The sequence below is a fragment of the Lepisosteus platostomus genome, chromosome 6 (genome assembly GCF_059453375.1).
Source record: "Lepisosteus platostomus isolate fLepPlt1 chromosome 6, fLepPlt1.hap1, whole genome shotgun sequence".
In the NCBI taxonomy this organism is placed as follows: domain Eukaryota; kingdom Metazoa; phylum Chordata; class Actinopteri; order Semionotiformes; family Lepisosteidae; genus Lepisosteus; species Lepisosteus platostomus.
This window is the reverse complement of record NC_142616.1, coordinates 24,421,621-24,437,658: the sequence shown is the minus strand read 5'-3', so window position 1 is coordinate 24,437,658 and position 16,038 is coordinate 24,421,621. Positions and strand designations below refer to the sequence as shown.

Sequence of the window (16,038 nt, the reverse complement as noted above, 5' to 3'; positions counted from 1 at the left end):
TAATGTTTTAAAGCTACATAGAAAACAGAAACAGCGGATAAACTGAATTGCAAATACAAAAAAAAGCATTTTCCTGCTGTTTTCAATTAGCTTGATTAAAAATTGATCGCCGTTTTCGTTAGTAAAAGCTCAATCTATATCTGGAGGATTACACTCAGCTCTGGCTTTATGGTCCAATTAAGTTTTCTGTAATATGAAAATTAAAACACTTAAATTGCACATGCTTCATAGTTATACGTGAGAATAGAAGCAAATCAATAGGGTTCATTCAACTTTCCCAGAGGAAATAAGAGGGGCATTTTAAGTCAACATTACTACACATAAAGTAACAATGTATAAGTAACACATATACATAAAATGAACCAGTGAAATTTCACTGCAGTTAGCTCATGGGACTCTGTATATAGAGTGTAGGTTCAGTCCCAATTCAAGGTCACTCTATATACAGAAGTCAGAGGTCATGGATGCGTATGGAGATACTGTATGAGCAATTTAAGATTCCATCAGGCATCTCTTATTGCTTATGGATACATGCTTTAAAAATCTGGATCCATCTAAGATGTGACATGTCCTTGCACAATATTCAATACATCATCGACCCTTAAAACATCACCAGAACTAATTTCCCCACCACGAGGGAAAATATGAAACCAAGTAATGAGCCAGAAATTATGTATGGCCACACATACATTTAAACTATAAATTTCATTTTGACTTTTTACATTTTTCTTTTATTGAGGTATACATGCCAGAGTTATTTTGGAGTCTTATATCTACTGTTTTATTGATTAAATGTTAGCATGACTGCAAACCATTTGGTTATGCAACTAATCATGTGCAGAAACTATAAAATCCCTCTTTTTTTCCCTGGTCATGGTTGAATATTTGCTTGAAATTTGCTATGTGACTGTATCTCCTTAGAAAGACAGGTGTATTTATTCTGTAAATCATGTAAATAACTATTATTGCACACAAACAGAAACTATTCAACTAATTATTTAACTTATCAAAGTAATATTGTTTATCTGGAGTACTTCAGGTCATAGTAATATGGGTGAATATGTAAGCAAATGAACATATTTGTGTTTAGTTCTTGCTGACATTTAACAATACAATTTCAATGAATAATATTCACTTTAATAAATGTAGAAACATTAATAATTGAACAAAATGGGGCATTATTGTAATGGGGTGAATACTTTTTCAAGATACTGTAGATCTTATTGATAATGAAAAGAAAAGTTAAATAGTTCTCACTTGATATTACAAGTGATTGAATTAAAATGAGTTCTAGTACACATTAAACATTAAAATCTACCTTTAAAACCCTATCCCCTTAGTATAAAGAATATTTTAATAAGATCTCAAATTATTATTATATTTGATTCTCATTAAATACACAAATAATAAATAAATTCATTGAGACAAACCAATGTTCACAAATGTTACAGTACAATCTAGACTTCTAAATATAATTGTAGTATTTTATACTATGACCTTGATTTAAACTCAGAAATAGTCTCTTACAGTATGTTAGACACATTTTTAAATTGCTTTTAGTGATGTATCTTCAGCAAGTTTTTCACACTATCAGACATTCTTTTCAGGAGGTCCAGCAATAATTTCATATCAGTAGGTTCATCAAACATTATCCTGAGATAGCACTGAAATATTACCCCCACCTGTGTAAAATGACATCCAATCAAATTAATGAGTTTTTTTTTCAACAGTAAGAACTCATTGTTCTTTTCTCATTGAAATTACTAGGAGATTTATTAAAGCAATACTTACAGCACTCCTGTGGCTTGTGTGTAAACTCTATATAGTTGAAGAGCTTTTCGACAGGCTCACTCTTCACTTTGCTGGTAAGAGGAAGGTCATACTATTAAAGCACAAGTATGCTAAGCTTACCCACATCTTCACACACTAATTATGTAAGGACATATACATTATTTGTCAAATGTAACCATGTTATTCAAATGTATGTGATTAGAGTTTGTAAAAAAATATTTCTGTATTTACTAGAAATAACCTATATTCTAAATCACAGTGGGAATTAGCACAGCATAAAATATGGAAAAAAATAATGTATTCATAAAGATATTTTTGCTAAGGTAAATATGTATTTAGGAATCAGTGATGAAACCACTTGCTTCTGTGTGTTGTAGTCCCTTCTGTGAATTCAACAGGCTGCCAAGAAAACTATGTGTGGTAAGCCTAGCCAGCAGTGTTGAGTGTTGAATTTCTAGAGTATGTTAAGTGTCAGCCTGAGAAGCTGGAAAATCTTTTTTCAAAGATGAATTCTGAAAACATTCATGTATGCAGGATTTCAGAAAATAAATGTATTTAGCACAACAAATGTTTGTTTTTGCACAGTAAATGTGCCATAGGCAAAAGTAAATGATGCCAAATCAGACTCAGTTCTTGACTACCAAATGAAACTCAATCATATTTGTACAAGTCCCTAATTGTCTGCATAATATGGAAACTGAATAGACTGGACACATTCTACTCAGTTACCCAGTTTAGGAATTGATTATATATAGACAGCTCTTTTAAGGATTATCTTGCAATATTTGGTTTCTAATTATAGAAAATATAGGTTTACAAAGAAATAACATCCATCTGTTCAACTGATTGGCTTGTATAATAGACTCCAAGTACTGACGTCTTCTGGACATATCTGCTAACCTACAGTATAGAACAGAAGAAAAGCATATGCTAATATGGACTAGATGGGTGCATATTAAGGAAAGAAAGCTATAAACCTGTCTATTAATATAGATAACATTTCTATACAACACACTGCTATTCAAATCAATTGATAGTTTTTTATTGGTTTCTGACCAGACCACAGGCAAATACTCAAATAGCAATGAGACTCAATACATACATATAGGTTTGCTCATAGTAAATGGGGAAAAAAGAAGGATAATCACCTGGATATTCTAATACGCTTCTATGACTATATCATTAAATGATTTACACTGGTGTTGTTCTCTGAGCAGATGAAATAGAGCAGAGTTTTACCAGCTGGCTGCAAGTCTGTCAGTTGGTTTCATTCATTTCCATAATAACTGGAACTAACTGAGAGAGCTAATATTCCTCTAAAAATATTCTGTTTAGCAAAGCATTACCTAATGTGGAACTTTCAGAAGATATCTTGCTGCTACAGGGCTCTGCATTGTGACATCCAGTATGCATGCATTACAAGGCACAAAAAACCTTTAGACCAATTAACTCCAACTAACGTATTTAATATAGTAGCATGCTTAATCAAGACATTTGTATTTGATAAGTATCTAGAAATTGACAGTACTTTAAGTGAATGTGCATCAAAATCAAACTTCCTGACATTAAAAGAGTACTCAATTTAATAAACCATATATCATTGTAAACTTTTTAAACAGCCAATGGAAATTCCATTGTATATCTTCCATTTTGATTTTTTTTAAAGAATATTTAAATAAACTAAGAAAAGCTCTCATTTGAACTAACATCTGAAAATCCAATGTCGACCTGGCTAAGTCTTTTATACTGTACTTCTGCCAGAATAGAAAGGATATCGCACACACATGGGAGGGAAATGCTAGAGTTTCCCAAGCAATGTTTTTGAAAATAGTTTTACATCTTTAAATATTTACTGCAATGCATTTATGTTAGGAAAGCATTTCAATTTGAAACCTTCCACGAAGCCTTCCATCGATAGATCCTGATTTTCTGTAAATAGGCTGGTGAAAGTTTTTTTGAGAACATAAAAAGCAACCACCCAAGTGGAACATCTTTTTCTGCGATGTTAAGGAAAAGATGGGTAAATTTCATACTATGTAGGAGTTATGATGCAAGCCACATTGTTATACATAAAGAACTGCATTGAGATGCGCCTCAGATCAACATGAAGAGCATTTTGCTAATATGTGACTTTAAAAGGAACATTATCTTAACATTATTTTCATATTGCTTTCAATCTTTTCTTCCTCTGCTTATTACATCTGTTCATGAATAAGTTATTAGGCTCTTCAGCCCCTAGCTTATTACTTGTTTCATTCTTTCTGTATCTATATAAACTTTCATGATGCGTTTATGGGAGTTATGAGACCATGAAGGTCACTATTGCAATATTTTTTTATTTTAAGACCAAATGCTCTTTGGAAAAGTTCATTTAAATATGAAAACATATTCATAGAAGCTGCCAGACAGATGATTTACACAAAAAAATATTTTGATATAACATATAGATACTTCTTGCTAACAGCTCTTCAGTCTATAGCTCACCATAATGGACAGTTTAATATTATGTATGATAGGAAATTTTGCTGGTGCTGAAATTTTAATCCCTGCATGTTTTATTGTCTCTGTGTTTATAAAAATGTACATATTTCCACAAAATGATTGTTGTTAAACTCTACAAATAAAATGTGGTAAAGGACCACTGAGGGTGTCATTGGGCGGAGCGGTGGCTCTGTGGCTAAGGATCTGCGCCTGTGACTGGAAGGTTGCTGGTTCAAATCCCACGGCCGGCAGAGGAATCCTACTCCGTTGGGCCCCTGAGCAAGGCCCTTAACCCTAACTGCTCCAGGGGCGCCGTACACTGGCTGACCCTGCGCTCTGACCCCAAGCTTCTCTCCCTGTCTGTGTGTCTGTGTCTCCATGGAGAAAAAGCGAAAAGACAAATTCCTAATGCAAGAAATTGTATAGGGCTAATAATAAAGAAACATAGAAACATCATTAGTGTCTAGAGGAATGATGACAGTGGTGGTGTTGTTGTTGATGACAGTAGTGCACTTCAAAGCCTTACATCACGTAACACTATGACAAGGTTTTTAAATATCTGTCTCATATTAATAGAATATAATTTAATTAATCTTTAAATTGAGACAACACTCACAGTCATGAACCACTGACCTTGTAATAGGACCTTTTGAAATGCCAAAGTCTTGTTATATTAAGCATAAATGCCAACAGTTATCAGTTATTAAACATGAAAAACATGTATCCACTTTGTTATCTTTTTTTTAACCAACGCTGTCTTTGGCTGAAATGTCTTACACTTCCAAGTCCTCTTATAATATTGTGTTTCTCAGACATTTTTCTCTTCTCATGCAATTTTGTCATGTATCCCTAGAGCAATTTTATCTTTATGGGAAATGCAGTCATTTTTTGAGATGCACGCGCAGATAAAATGAAAGACTTCAGGCATTGATTCACTGTCTTATTTATTGAATTCCTGGAAGTTTATGTGGTGCTGAGAAAACTAAAAGAGAAATTCCCTGTCATCTCATAATGCCTCTGAAAACTTTGATGACATCTTCATAGGTATGGATCCTGTGAGATGTGAAACCCTGTATTAATTTTAACCAGTGGTATTGTGCAGAATGGCTACTGTGCAAACATGATAAATGTTGCATCATTGTCACATTTCTTTATTAAATAACACACATGTAATCCATAAGTTATAATACAGCTAGAAACAGAACAAGACAAAGAAAAATGCCACTTCATGACTCTCACTAGTTATAGTAATGTCATAGTTACTAAGATGCTTGCTTTAGCAATGCTCCAACTATAAAGCTATGCTAATGGTTATACTATTTATGTGTAGATTTCCAAGACAACATTAGGAAAGAATGTACAATGTCATGTTTGTAATCCAAATATTAAATTCATTCAACAATTCCAAGTCAGCTCGCATATATTTTGTTAATAAAAACCTTCAACAGCATGTAACCAGCAACAGCTCTTTGTATAAAGAACATAACAATGAACTACACAAATCTCTGAAGAACTTACCCCTAATGGAAGGAGGTTTTACTAGAAAATTGCTTCTCCTTAAAAACATGATGTATCCTAGATCAATTTTTAATTAGCAAATTAACCGTGTAGATATAATGACTCAGTCTTAAATTCCCTGTAATCTGCAAAACATACAATAACAAGGTAATTGTGATAATACTTTTTTTTCCCACATTAAGTCAAATTAATGTATTTTGAGGATCCTTCTTGGATACATCTGAATAAGATGAATATTTCATAGAAAATTAAAGCAAATTATTGTATTGCTATTTTTAAAATGGACTTTCTCAGTTCTTAAATGGAATATTTTCAGATATATCATGTCCTACTAAAACTAGGTTCACTTAAAAAAGCATTAGCATGTAATTACTGTTGAATATCTTTTGTTATTGTGACCAGCCCTCCTTATACAGCTCATTATAAAAGCACTAAATAAAGGGATCAATGTCTCAGAGTCTGATTTGATACCTCTAACTTTTAACAGAAAAGTCAGCTGAGGACAAATTCTCATTTGTAATGATGGCCTTTTATGCAGCAGGGTTTTTACTGTAATAATTTCAGCAAAGCACCTTCCTTGAGGGTCCAACAGCAGTATCTCATGTATCACTTGAATCCTCAGCCCTGCAGTCCAGAGCCTTAACCAATACTCTTCACTGCTGTGAACTGTTTGTTAGAAGCATTTCAGCTCTACACATGAAGATGCACAGCTGAAATATGACTGATGCAGATATTCTCAAGAGGCTGTGTGCATTCTCAAAATATTTAATTTAAGGTGAGGAATTTTAATTAAATTGGTACGCTAGAGGCTTTGACAGTTATCGGAGGGAAAAAAAAGTGTTTTATTTCCATTAAAAGCAATTCTGTAGTCTTAGAATCCTGAGGTATGAAATTCCCAAACACAGTTGTGTAAAGACATGCTCAGACCTGAGATAAAATTGTCTTGACTTCCCTTTTCTACAAGTCACTCAATACAAAATCAATCAGAGGCTCTTCTGCTGTAGTGCTAAACTACCCAATTCAGTAACCAGACACCTCACACAGGATAAGGAGTTCATGTGTCACAACCTAAAATGTTGGCACACAGAAGGCTAAGTTCAGAAATTCAGATAGATCCATTTACACAAGCCATAGATGTTATTTATAGTGACACTAATATGTGTAGGATTTAAGCACGATAAAGTATTCTCATTGCTCAAATACACTGTGACACGATGGTTTAAAATGTACCATGGACCATCCTCTAGTCTCCTGTAGTTTGTTGTGATGTGCACTTATAACTCAAACAACAGAACACAAGTAAGTATGGTGGAATAAAATGGATGAAAGAGTAGTTTCACACAGCTGTTAGCATAAACCTTTGGTGCTTTAGACAGTATTCATCATTACACTGCTCTAAGTGCTGAGGATGACAAAGGACAAGGCAGTTTCAGTGTCAGCCTTTCGTGCCATCCCAAGCACACAAAAGAAAGCCCACAGGAGTATTTGTTCCTTCTAGGAAACCCCAAAGGAAGGCTTAGAGGAAGAAAGCTGGATGTAGGAGGCCTGATTTCCACTGTAACATCAATGTTTTTCAGATCTCTGAAAGTAGCGTTCAAGCAGATTGACTCCTTTATTGTACAATATGACATCCTGTCAAGCACACACCTTCAGTAATGTGCTACACTGTACTTTTATTTAAAGAGTAAAAGTAAACACATAACTATAATAGCATTTTACTGCCCCTTTTCAGAAATTAAGCTTTAAAATCAGATACTTTTTCTTTTGCTTTCTGAGCCAATTCATTCATACAAATGACAAGCCCTCTGTCTGAATCTCTCAAAAAATATAGGTCTGCTTACACTTACTTTAAAAGGTTTTAACAGCTGTGCAACTGAACACTTTTTGTGACTAGTGTGCAGCACATGCGAAGGAACATAATGAAATTACTCATTTGCAATTTACTTCCTTACAGTACGTGCAAGTGGATTTCAGACCCTTCACAATGACTAAACACTCCAAATCTGGACATATGCCTGTTTGAAAAGTTTGAAACATGAAACATTTAACAAGATTTATGCCTTGATGACACTATTTGAAACTTTGTGGCTATAATGGAAACATGAACGTTTCAGATACATTGCAATAAGCACAACTATTCTGCTACAGTATAAGCACAGGCGAGCCACGTCACTTCCGTTTGCCAATACTTGCTTGCAGCCAATGGATGTTCCTTTTAACCTCTGTAAATTATTGTTAAAAATTACAAGGGGGAGGAAATCAGTATCCCTTCTGTACTGTTAGGATGTTGTCAGTGATTTGTCAGGTTTCGGAATATTTTAGGATACCTGTCCTAATTCTCGAACCCCACCTCCAAAACCATTCTTTTTTTAAAAATGTTTTGCTTCTAAAAACACAGATGGATTAAGGTCCTGAAATTAAATTGTGCTAGGATGATGCTTTAAAATAACTACAACTTTATTTTTTAGGGGTGAGCATTAGATGCACAAATCATTCAGTAGAGTTGTATGCATTCTGATGCTTATTTTAGCATAAGGGAAAAAACTCTTTTCAGCAATAGATTTCATACAGCAGCTCCATGCAAAAGAATCCTCTGCTCATTGATTGCTTTTTAAGTGGCTATTATAATGCAGTAGACCATGTCTCAGTTTCTATTTTGTAATAAAATGTAAAACTGTGAAATTGCTTTAAATAGATGTTTTAATACTGAAATGTATGTAAAATATTTCATCACTGTGTAACTTCTCTTATTTTCGTCTTATGTCAAAATTAGAAACCCAACATAGTGTAGAAATATCTATTTACAGCTACATGGAAAGGAAGGAGGTTTGCATATTTTGGACATTTTCATTATAAACGGTTTACATTTCATGCCATGTGCAAGTTATTGTTTGCATAAAACATCAATTCAAAAATGCAAGATTAGATATTTTTTCCAAGGAGCACAATCATTCTATGCTTGTATTTGAGCATGATAACCAAAAATTAATGATTAACCTATAAATGTAGAATGTGCATTTATTTAACTTCTCTGCATAACCAAACAAATTAATACTTAATTAAATTCAGTCAATGTTGAAATTTGGAAGTAAATGAAACAGTTTTATAAGAAGAATACAAATAATGATAACATATTTCACAAACGGGGAATATTTTATTAATGCCAATGTACCCTTTGAGGAATATATTTCTTTATAAAAATTATGAATTGTTGCTTTTCATGTTTGTATCACCCTAATGACAAATTAAACACATTAGTCCATAAAACAGTAGAAATAAACTAGCCATTTTGTTCATAGTCGCATTAAAAAGAAATCATTTAATGAGTCATTTATACATATTTAACTCTGATTGTGGAACCAATGGTGTAATTTAATGGGATATGAGTTTACCTTTGGGTGTTGTTTCTCATTCTGTTTCATCCAATAACATTTGACTATAATGAAATTTACTGACTCTTTCAACTTAGAGACTTAATGCCTGTATATTCAGGTTATATACAAGAACATTAAACTATGGCTTTCTATTTTTGAACTAATTTTATCCCCATATTTATTTCTGTAAACTGCTAACCTGGTGCCTCAAGGTCATTGAAGGAGATGAAATAAACCTGCAAGGTACATCTTCTTTGTTATAAAGGCATCTTTATACTTGTTTATTTTTTTTCTACATGCTGCGAAAATACATGCCAAAAAAGTGTCTCTTCATTTCTCACTTCCAGGCCACATGATAGCACAAGAGTTAACAAATTCTGCAGCCAAGAGCTATAAATGTAGCAATACCCTGCTGCTTTTTTATTTTGGGAAGTCTCTTAAACCTGAAATGTGTAAAAATAGAAATGCTCTTGTTTGAGTCTTTTGATTGAATGCTCAATTTATAATACATTCTAATATGAACTCAGTTCTGGTGTTATAATCAAATCTAGGAAAATAACCCTCCACTTTCAAGATTTTGTACTGTATTCTTTCCATTTATGATCTAAATACATTGACAGAAAATTAACATATTCCGTAGGTGTGTAATTGAAGGCGTTGCCTAACTAATTAATGTTTCAATCTAAATGTGATTTTATGAGAGTTAAGAAGTACTATAGTTCCATTAAACTTCGCCACATCGTTGTGCTCAATTCCACCCACTCCAGAGCTTTAACATACTGCATAGTCATTGTAGCAGCCTTTCAACAGACAAGAGTTTGAAACCATGTTAGCTCAGATCAAACAAAGTGGAAAATTCACTCCCATTGTGCAATTCCTGATTAAACACAATATAACATTTGTTCCTTAAAAGATTATCTACAGTTAAAATGGGAAATGCATTCTCTGGGGGAAGATGCATATCACGTTTAAAAAGTCACATTACATTTATTGAGTTAATTATGATATTTATGGCTTGATTTATTGCTTCTGGAGCTTTCTGTTAATATGATATCAAGCTAATGGGCAATCAACATCTCAGTGCTAAGACCACAATTTATACTATTGCCATGCCCTGCAAGAATTTAATGATTTAAGCCTGTTCATTTAATCACACATCATAAAATTACATTCTAGATTATCCAAAGTAAAGATGCACGTTTCAAGTGCAAATAAATTCAGATCTCATTTTCTCAAAGAGCAGCATGTAGTACCAAAATTTAATTAAAGGTCTGGTCTGTGTTTCAATGGCACTAGGCAAGCCTTTTCTTCAGAATGAGCCCATCAGAGGGAGTGTCGAGGTGTTAATCTTTGTTGATCTAGCTGTGCCCAAGCATGTTTTACAGGATTGGTGTCCATTTTCTATAATGATAAGAACAAGGTTTTCCAACATCTGTGATGGTCCAGCAGCACTTGTTACAGTCAGACTTTGTAGTTACAGACAGCTACAAGGTTGCATTATTCCACAAAAATACAGATATGCTCCATCTCTTGCCAAGGTTAATATTAGTTCATCTGTTGATAACTCACAACCTTCAGAAACAAAGTACCATCTACCAGAGCCGAGAGCACCACAATGGCACCTGCCTAGATTCCTAGGCGCCCGAGAGCCCTACAGATGAAGAAGCCCTGTGGGCCTGCCACAGCCTCAGTGCTGTTTCTGTATGTAGTGCCCCTTGTTTCCCCACTATACCTCACAAAGCCAATCTAAAGCATTGCTGGCTTACAGTTTTAAAGTTGATATTCCCTGACAGTGTTATGATTTTATATACACAGACTTAAAAATGACCAAATACAGTAATACAGTTTTATTATAGTATAATTGTTACCAATCTTTTAGAAACGTGATATTATCTAAAATAAAGGAACCTGAATGAATGTCACAGAGCGAGACATAAATCATTAAAGGCCATTCTTGGATCCCCATGATGCTCTTTAGATTGGTTTTACTGAGAATTGATAGACCAAGTTTGATCTTTTAATGCCCAATTTTAAAGCTTCCTATTGCATTATTTCATATGTATAAGATGTGCATAAACCTTCCTTAGAAAATGTGTCCCATCTTATCACCTTGTCAAGGAGTTCAGTTAAATTACTGCCCTCATTATCCTCAGATATCCTTGGCGTAAAGAGCCTTTGTAATATACAGTACCTTATTTCAATGCAATGCATTTAAATAAAAAAAAACATTTTAAATTATTTCTAGAAATATTCCGCTCAGAGGCCAAGAGAAAGAATAAGGGCATATTTAATAAACATGAGCTAATTTTCAAGTCAAAGATCAGATGAATGTTTAAAAGTGCTTTGTTCTAGCTTCAACTACAACCAATCTGCAGGATGTGTTACAGCATGAAGTTAAACATTATAAAGGAAATTCAGGTAGGTAGCAGTGTCAGCATGCGTAGGCTGCAAAGGAACAGACAACGGTTTATTCCACGGTGAAAGGAAAAGAAGACACACAACTGGAAAAAGACCCCACAGCCGAAATATTGTGTCTCTTTTCTTTTCCTTCAGCCATGGATTATACCTTTACCTGTTCCATTAAAAAGGAATACACACCTCTGACGAACCAACACAACACTACCTGATACAGTATGTAGTCTGTTACAGTATGTCCTGTTATAAACAGTGATAATTTGGGTTCCAATAGAAGTAGGAATCAAAACGATCTCTTTCAGATACATTAAAATACACAGTACTGCATAAATACTATGTTAACTGTTATTAATACAAATAACAGTTCAATTGCTGGAAATAAAACTTAATGTGGTCTAAAAGGAAGTATTAGAACACAGGAAAAAGTCCTTTTTATCAGACAGGTATTTGCTAACATTTTTTCTTTAGTTTTAACTTTACTTTTGCATCAACTGTAACCAACAGCATTGATGCTTCAGAATGATAATAAGCTACAAGCCAGATCCGCTGGCATTCTGTATATTAAAATCTTATCAGCCTTCAAAAAACTTTACTAAAACTGAAAGGTTGCCTAAATATTTATTGAGCTTTGAAGCAACTTTGTTTCAAGTGATGTAGAAGGTGAAAAGGAATCAATATACTGTAGCTTCCACACCATATCAATTTATTGGACCAGACTCACAGAACTGAAGCAAATATATTGGTATACTCTGCGTAGCCCCACAAATTCATAAATAATAAAATTATGTATTAATATGCAAATCAGAGTATTAGCCTAGTTCCTTGTACTGTAACTTACAGTGACTTATTCATTATGTATGACCACCTGATAGGAAGAAAGACTCTCACTGCCATCAGAGCACATACTGTACCAGTGTGCTGTCTAGCTATAGGATGTTTCTCAGCCAGACATAATGTTAAGGGGGATTAACAGCGGCGGTAGCTCTAAATGCTAAAACTACTTGATAAATGAGATCTCTCGAGACTACATTAGTTATAGCTTTTCATGGTCACATGTCTCTTCAGAGAAAAAACAATTACTTCTGCAGGATTTCATGCTTGTAAAAGCTAAAAGTAATCCTAACATTTCCCAAAAGGCTGGTCTAAAATATTGTTGGCTGCCTTCATGTCAGTCCCATCAGTGAATGGATTCATGGGATCATGATTACACCAGATGTAGGAAATCCCTATGTGTAATCTGTGCCGATGGCCTTCTGTGACCACACTCTACAGAAGAAAAGCCAGAACATGCCTCTGACTAGGCATATGAATAATGCTTGCAGTTAAAACTGAAATCAAAACCATATCATCCCTGCATTTAGAATCTCCCTAAATGGTTCTTGTGTAATGTATTATTATGAACACCAAAAAGAAAATATTAATTAAAACAGGATATTGGGACATGGTGATTGGATTTGACACTCATTATGCTGGAAATATTAGAGTTTTAATGATGGCTTTTCTGTCCCAGGGAGACTTCCTTAACATTTTCTTACCAAACACAGAATACATTTACATTTTAAGATTTTGCTGTTCCCTTAGTTGTTTAGTATATTTTATTCTCAGACCAGAACCTCATACAATATTCATAAATCGATGTTTTTTTTATTGAGATTGTTATTCAGATAAGCCCTTAATGTAAAGGGAAGAAGCAACAATTAAACATTGCTCACACAAAATCATATCCTGGTAACATCTGTAGTCACAAAGGTTAAGGTAAAGGTAGTTTTCACAATTGTGCATTCTTTTTTTTTTCTGCTTCAGAGTTCAATGCTTAGCACTGTAATATGAACAAAAAATCAGCTGCTTCTAAAATATGTCAATATTACAGTCTTTATATGTTTGCTCAGCTAACTAAACACCATGCATTCCTTCCCACTGAACAGAATGCATAGTTTGTCTTGCAGCATGCAAACTCATACCTCAAAGCCTTCTTTTATATAGAGAAAATGCTTTGGTTTATTTTTGCATCTAGTTTCAGATAAACTGCAAACCATTGAAAGAATGCAGTGAAGTATGAAAATAATGAGCTTTCTCTCCCACTTCATTCTCCATTGCACATGTCAAATTCTGAATCCTTAAACCCCTAGTATAGCAAAGTCCAGGAGAGACTGCCCATAGAAATAGAGTTTGTTTATTTTATTTGCTAGTCCTTCCAAGCATGGTCAGTCTAGCTCAGCCACTCAACTCTTCTGCGAATGCAATGGCCTTTCTCTTTAGATGTCAACAGTGGATGTTTTCTTTAGATGTCATTTAGTCCTCAGCAAATTTTGAAGGGTAGCATTGTTCTCCCATGATAACGGGGACAAAAAAAAGAAGAAATCACTTTTCTGCAGCATCAGTGGTGCCTCTGAGCATTATGCAGATGAATTGAGGTCAACCTGATATAAGGACAATATGAAATTTAAATATTGCATATATACAACAGCGATATTATTTATAATATTTAAAGAAAATCTCCTGTGCTTCAAGAAATGTAGACTTACAAAGAACAAAATGATAGTCCATCATTTTGTGCACGACAGAGTATAAGTACAGTATCACAATTGTAAAATATTCATTGAGACGCAACAAAGTGATTTTACCTTCAGTCAGAAGGTGCTGAAATGGGGGAGTCATTTTCGACCTGACAACTTATGTAAATAATACATTTTGTTTTGACGCGTTTCTTTCTGAACTAACATTCAGAGATCTTACAAAAGTGTGGGAAAACAGTACTTAGTGTTCTCATGAAACAATGAGATGTTATTCACCTGGTGGATAATTTAGTTCTTTATTTTCCTGTACAGAGTGTTACATAATATACTTGTTAATGCTTTTACTATCACTGTTTTTATTAGAAACACGGACCACAAATCAATTTATCCACAGGCGTTTGCTTTATTGTAAGCCTACTTGACTCGAGAGTTCAAACCTATACTTGATTTCACAGAGCCTACATATAAAAAACACCCACGTGAACCCTTTAATTATAGTGGAACATGTCGTCGATAAAATAATTATCACTCTAAATCACCTGTTAAAATATGAACCTCCGAGATTTTCTGTAGTAATACCAACCCTACATTATGTGAGACGTTAGTATGATTTTGCGAATCATAGAAAGGAGAAACGACTTCAAGCCCACTTCTTTTGTTCTAACAATAGCAAGCAGATGTTTAGTTTATTTATATTAACTACCAACCCGATATTTTATTACCGGCTTTAAAATAAGTTTTCAATGTCCTTTCACAGACCTAACATCTTTGTCTAATGTGTTCAAGAATGTGTGCTACAGTACACACGCAGATGGTCTTAAATCCTTTCCCTATTCTCTTACTGTACAGCTGGATACACAGACCGAGACAGAGTAGCATTCCATGCATTGTGTGTGATTTATTTTGTCATCAAACAAGCACAAATTAGTCGGACATCAGTCAAAATGTCCACGGATTCCTAGCTTCGGAACATCCTTCTCATTATAGTTCTTTCCCCAGGTTTTAACACCAATCACTGAGCGATATGGTCATAAAAGTTCAAGGCCTTTAAGAATACAGTGATGTATCGGTACGATTCGTCTCTCTCTCTGGCAGGTTTCTTCAGACCTTACAATCACAACCTTGAGTATCCTGGTTGAAAACGTGCTCTCCACATCGTTCAAACCTGTTTTTCAACCGATTATCCTTATAGTTAAAGAAATGCAGGTTTCATCTTAAATTCATCGAGACTATTTAGATGTGTGTTCTCTGTGAAGTAATTGTTAAAAGAATGGATAAGCATTAAAAAAACAGCTACTAAAATTAAACGTTTGTCAATGTTCTTTTGGTAACGCTATTTTTATCTTAATAAACACACATAAAAGTTAAGACAGCTCTTTAAACTTAAAACCTCCAAAGTATCACATCGGTACGCCCCGACAATTTAAAAGCTTTACTTGCAACACCTTAAGATTTTTTTAAATGTTCGCGTAAGGATGTACTGTACATACTTCTCCAATTACTTGAAATAGGAACATCGCTTTTTTTCCCCAATAAGAGAAAACGAGAAGAAAAATCCATATTGCTTTACAACGAACACCGGCATTACCTTAAATGAAGTCAGTGGTTGTGAAGGAATTTGTACGAGTCATCAGTCTAGATTTAGTTGCGCCGCAGATGAACCATCGATTTCACTTTTTAACCCAGGCTGCTCAGGCTAAGGTTGCTGCTTCCGACTATACCGTCGTCTCTCTCATAGAAACGCATCACCAGCAGCAGCCGCTTCATCACTAATTAATTCAGAGTCAGAGAGGAGGGAAGGTTAGAGAAAAGGGTGCCTCTTTTCTTCAGGAGTCCTCGGTTTAACTCCGTCCCTTTCTGAAGTACAGTAGCGAAACGCACATCTCGAGGAATACGAATGCTCTTCCGTGCCTAACCAGCCACACTTGCTGAAGGAGGAGTCG

General features: G+C 34.5%; 1 protein-coding gene across 1 annotated transcript in view; it reads right to left on the bottom strand.

The window, feature by feature from the left end:
* hs3st1l1 (heparan sulfate (glucosamine) 3-O-sulfotransferase 1-like1) overlaps positions 1-16,038 on the bottom strand; it is a 27,018-nt gene extending 10,980 nt beyond the window's left edge. Inside the window, exon 1 of the mRNA XM_088634999.1 lies at positions 15,684-16,038. The gene's annotated coding sequence lies outside the window, so the exon portion shown is untranslated. The remainder of the gene's footprint in view (positions 1-15,683) is intronic.